The sequence below is a fragment of the Triticum dicoccoides genome, chromosome 1B (genome assembly GCF_002162155.2).
Source record: "Triticum dicoccoides isolate Atlit2015 ecotype Zavitan chromosome 1B, WEW_v2.0, whole genome shotgun sequence".
Classification (NCBI taxonomy): Eukaryota; Viridiplantae; Streptophyta; class Magnoliopsida; order Poales; family Poaceae; genus Triticum; species Triticum dicoccoides.
Window position 1 is genome coordinate 483,138,239 of NC_041381.1, and position 5,868 is coordinate 483,144,106.

Here is a 5,868-nt window from a genome sequence, read left to right on the forward strand (position 1 = left end):
TTATGTGATTTGGGTGCTAGTGTTTCCACAATTCCGAAAACTTTATGTGATGTGCTAGGTTTCCATGATTTTGATGATTGCTCTTTAAACTCGCACCTTGCGGATTACACTATTAAGAATCCTTTTGGAAGGATCAACGATGTTCTTATTGTTGCAAATAGGAATTATGTGCCCGTAGATTTTATCGTTCTTGATATAGATTGCAATCTTTCATGTCCTATTATTTTTGGTAGACCTTTCCTTAGAACAATTGGTGCAATTATTGATATGAAGGAAGGGAATATTAGATTCCAATTTCCTTTAAGGAAAGGCATGGGACACTTTCCAAGAAATAAAGTTAGATTACCTTATGAATCAAATGCCAAAGATGGCAACACTTAGATCTATCCTCGCTTTTATGCCTAGCTAGGGGCGTTAAACGATAGCGCTTGTTGGGAGGCAACCCAATTTTATTTTTGTTTCTTGCTTTTTGCTTCTGTTTAGTAATAGATATATCATATAGCTTCTGTTTAGATGTGTTTTCATGTTTTAGTTAGTGTTTGTGCCAAGTAAAACCTATAGGATAACCTATGGTAATAGTTAATTTGATTCTGCTGAAAAACAGAAACTTTGCGCTCACGAGAAAAAAATTCCATAAATCACAGAAATGTGCGTTTGTGTTGGTTCTTTTTGATGTAGATCAATAGAAAAATTGCCTGGGACGTCCTATTTTGGTAGGATTTTTAGAGTTCCAGAAGCATTCGAAAGTTACAGATTGCTGCAGACTATTCTGTTTTTCGTGTGTTGTTTTCTTATTTTGATGCATCTATGGCTTGTATCGGGGGGTATGAACCATAGAGAAGTTGGAATACAGTAGGTTTAACACCAATATAAATAAAGAATGAGTGCATTACAGTACCTTATGTGGTGGTTTTTCTTTCTTGCACTAACGGAGCTTATGAGATTTCCTGTTGAGTTTTGTGTTGTGAAGTTTTCAAGTTTTGGGTAAAGATTGGATGGATTATGGAATAAGGAGTGGCAAGAGTCTAAGCTTGGGGATGCCCATAGCACCCCAAGATATTCAAGGATAACCAAAAGCCTAAACTTGGGGATGCCCTGGAAGGCATCCCCTCTTTCGTCTTTGTCTATCGGTAACTTTACTTGGAGCTATATTTTTATTCGCCACATGATATGTGTTTTGCTTGGAGCGTCTTGTATGATATTAGTCTTTTATTTTTAGATCACCACAATCATCCTTGTTGTACACACCTTTTGGGAGAAACCCACATGATTTGGAATTTATTAGAATACTCTATGTGCTTCACTTATATCTTTTGAGCTAGATAGTTTTGCTCTATGTGCTTCACTTATATTTTCTAGAGCACGGCGGTGGCTTGATTTTGTATAAATTATTGAACTCTCATGCTTCACTTATATTATTTTGAGAGTCTTTTAGAACAGCATGGTATTTTCTATGGTTATAAAATTGGTCCTAAAATGATGGGCATCCAAGTTGGGTATAATAAAAACTATCATAGGAAGTGAATTGGATGCTATGATTAATTTGATGCTTGATAATTGTTTTGAGATATAGATGTGGTGATATTAGAGTCATGCTAGTTGGGTAATTGTGAATTTAAAGAATACTTGTGTTGAAGTTTGTGATTCTCGTAGCATGCACGTATGGTGAACCGCTTTGTGATGAAGTTGGAGCACAATTTTATTTATTGATTGTCTTCCTTATGAGTGGCGCTCGGGGATGAGCGATGGTCTTTTCCTACCGATCTATCCCTCTAGGAGCATGCGCGTAGTACTTTGTTTTCAATAGCTTGTAGATTTTTGCAATAAGTATATCAGTTCTTTATGATTAATGTTGAGTCCATGGATAATACGCACTCTCACCCTTCCACCATTGCTAGCCTCTCTTGTGCCACACAACTTTCGCTGGTACCATACACCCACCATATACCTTCCTCAAAACAGCCACCATACCTACCTATTATAGCATTTCCATAGCCATTCCGAGATATATTGCCATGCAACTTTCCACCATTCCGTTTATTATGACACGCTCCATCATTGTCATATTGCTCATTGCATGATCATGTAGTTGACATCGTATTTGTGGCAAGGCCACCTTATTAATTTTTCATACATGTCACTCTTGATTCATTGCATATCCCGATACACTGCCGGAGGCATTCATATAGAGTCATATTTTGTTCTAAGTATCGAGTTGTAATCTTGAGTTGTAAGTAAATAAAAGTGTGATGATCTTCATTATTAGAGCATTGTCCCAAGTGAGGAAAGGATGATGGAGACTATGATTCCCCCACAAGTCAGGATGAGACTTTGGACTAGTGGGAAAGGCCAAATAAAAAAAAGAGAAAGGCCAAACAAAAAAAGAGAGAAAAGAGAGAAGGGACAATGCTACTATCCTTTTTTACCACACTTGTGCTTCAAAGTAGCACCATGATCTTCATGATAGAGAGTCTCCTATGCTATCACTTTCATATACTAGTGGGAATTTTTCATTATAGAACTTGGCTTGTATATTCCAATGATGGGCTTCCTCAAAATGCCCTAGGTCTTCGTGAGCATGCAAGTTGGATGCACACCCACTTAGTTTCTTTTGTTGAGCTTTCATACATTTATAGCTCTAGTGCATCTGTTGCATGGCAATCCCTACTCACTCACATTGATATCTATTAATGGGCATCTCCATAGCCCGTAGATACGCCTAGTTGATGTGAGACTATCTTCTCCTTTTTTTGTCTTCTCCACAACCACCATTCTATTCCACATATAGTGCTATGTCCATGGCTCACGCTCATGTATTGCGTGAAAGTTGAAAAAGTTTGAGATTACTAAAGTATGAAACAATTGCTCGGCTTGTCATCGGGGTTGTGCATGATTAAATACTTTGTGTGATGAAGACAGAGCATAGCCAGACTATATGATTTTGTAGGGATAAATTTCTTTAGCCATGCTATTTTGAGAAGACATGATTGCTTTATTAGTATGCTTGAAGTATTACTATTTCTTCTGTCAATATGAACTTTTATTTTGAATCATTTGGATCTGAACATTCATGCCACAATAAAGAAAATTGCATTAAGAATTATTCTGGGTAGCATTCCACATCAAAAATTCTATTTTTATCATTTACCTACTTGAGGACGAGCAGGAATTAAGCTTGGGGATGCTTGATACATCTCCAACGTATCTATAATTTTTGATTGTTCCATGCTATTATATTACCTGTTTTGGATGTTTTGGGGCTTTGATTTACACCTTTATATCATTTTTGGGACTAACCTACTAACCGGAAGCCCAGCCCAAATTGCTGTTTTTTTCCTATTTCAGTGTTTCGAAGAAAAGGAATATCAAACGGAGTACAAATGGGATGAAACCTTTGGGGGTGATCTTTTTGGAACAAATGACAACCAGGAGACTTGGAGTGGACGTCAAGCAACAAACAAGGCGGCCACGAGGGTGCCCGGTGCGCCCCCTGGGGGTGGGCGCGTCCCCCACCCTCGTGGGCCCCTCATTGCTCCACCGACGTACTTCCTTCTCCTATATATACACTCGTACCCTGAAACCATCAGAAGCGACCATGAAAACCTAATTCCACCGCCGCAACCTTCTGTATCCGCGAGATCCCATCTTGGAGCCTTTGCTGGTGCTCCACCGGAGGGGGAATCCACCATGGAGGGCCTCTACATCATCTCCAAGGCCTCTCCGATGAGTTGTGAGTAGTTTACTACAGACCTTCGGGTCCATAGTTATTAGCTAGATGGCTTCTTCTCTCTCTTTGAATCTCAATACAAAGTTCTCCTCGATCTTCTTGGAGATCTATTCGATGTAACTCTTTTTGCGGTGTGTTTGTCGAGATCCGATGAATTGTGGGTTTATAATCAAGTTTATCTATGATAAATATTTGAATCTCCTCTAAATTCTTTTATGTGTGATTAAGTTATCTTTGCAAGTCTCTTCGAATTATCAGTTTGGTTTGGCCTACTAGATTGATCTTTCTTGCAATGGGAGAAGTGCTTAGCTTTGGGTTCAACCTTGCGGTGTCCTTTGCCAGTGACAACAGGGACAACAAGGCATGTATTGTATTGTCGCAATCGAGGATAAAAAGATGGGGTTTATATCATATTGCATGAGTTTATCCCTCTACATCATGTCATCTTTCTTAATGTGGTACTCTGTTCTTCATGAACTTAATACTCTAGATGCAGGCAGGAGTCGGTCGATGTGTGGAGTAATAGTAGTAGATGCAGAATCGTTTTGACCTACTTGTCACAGATGTGATGCCTATGTACATGATCATGCCTAGATAATCTCATAACTATGCGCTTTTCTATCAATTGCTCGACAGTAATTTGTTCACCCATCGTAATACTTATGTTATCTTGAGAGAAGCCACTAGTGAAACCTATGACTCTTGGGTCTATCTTTTATTATATAAGTTTTAAATCTACTTTTATTTGCATATTTTACTTTCCAATCTATATCATAAAAATACCAAAAATATTTATCTTATCATATTATCTCTATCAGATCTCACTTTCGCAAGGTTATGTGAAGGGATTGACAACCCCTTTATCACGTGGTAGTGAGGTTCTTGTTTGTTTGTGTAGGTGCGTGGGACTTTTGAGGAGCCTCCTACTGGATTGATACCTTGGTTCTCAAAAACTGAGGGAAATACTTATGCTACTGTGCTGCATCACCCTTTCCTCTTCAAGGAAAACCAACACAAGCTCAAGACGTAGCAACAAGTTGTACGCAACAAGGCTTGTCTCGTTGCTCAAGGCTACAATCAAGTCGAAGGTATGGACTATGGTGAGATATATGCCCCCGTTGCTAGACTTGAGTCCATTCGCATCTTACTTGCCTATGCCAATCATCATGACATTGCCTTATATCAAATGGACATCAAAAGTGCTTTTCTTAATGGTGAAATTGAGGAGGAAGTTTATGTTAAACAACCTCCCAGTTGTTAATCCTAAGAAACCCAATCATGTTTACAAACTTCACAAAGCTCTTTATGGTCTTAAGCAAGCTCCTAGAGCTTGGTATAAATGCTTGACTAAGTTTCTTCTTGATAAAGAGTTTGAAATTGGTAAAATTGATTCTACACTCTTCACCAAAAAGGGTTAATGGAGAATTATTTGTGTGCCAAATTTATGTTGATGATATCATATTTGGATCAACTGACCCTCATTTTAGTGAGAAGTTTGGGAAGCTTATGTCGGAGAAGTTTGGGATGTCTATGATGAGTGAACTCAAGTTCTTTCTCGGTTTGCAAATCAAGCAAACTAAGGAGGGAACCTTTATCTCTCAAACAAAGTATACCAAGGACGTATTCAAGAAGTTCAACATGCAAGAATGCAAAGGTATGAATACCCCCATGCCTACTAGTGGACATCTTGACTTGATAAAGGATGGTGAACCGGTTGACCAAAAGGTTTACAGCTCTATGATTGGCTCATTGTTATATCTATGTGCATCCCGTCCCGATATCATGCTAAGTGTGTGCATGTGTGCACGATATCAAGCAGCCCCCAAAGAGTGCCATCTTAAGGCTGTGAAAAGGATAGTGAGATACTTAATACATACACCAAATTTTGGCATTTGGTATCCTAAGAGGTCTTCTTTTGATCTTGTTGGCTACTCCGACTCGGACTATGCCGGTGACAACGTCGATAGGAAGTCCACTTCGGGTACTTGTCAATTTCTTGGTAGATCTCTTGTGTCTTGGTCCTCCAAGAAACAAAACTCAGTATCATTATCCAACTCCGAAGCGGAATACATTGCCGCTGGTTCATGTTATGCTCAATCACTTTGGATGACCCAAACTCATAAAGATTATGGGATATATGT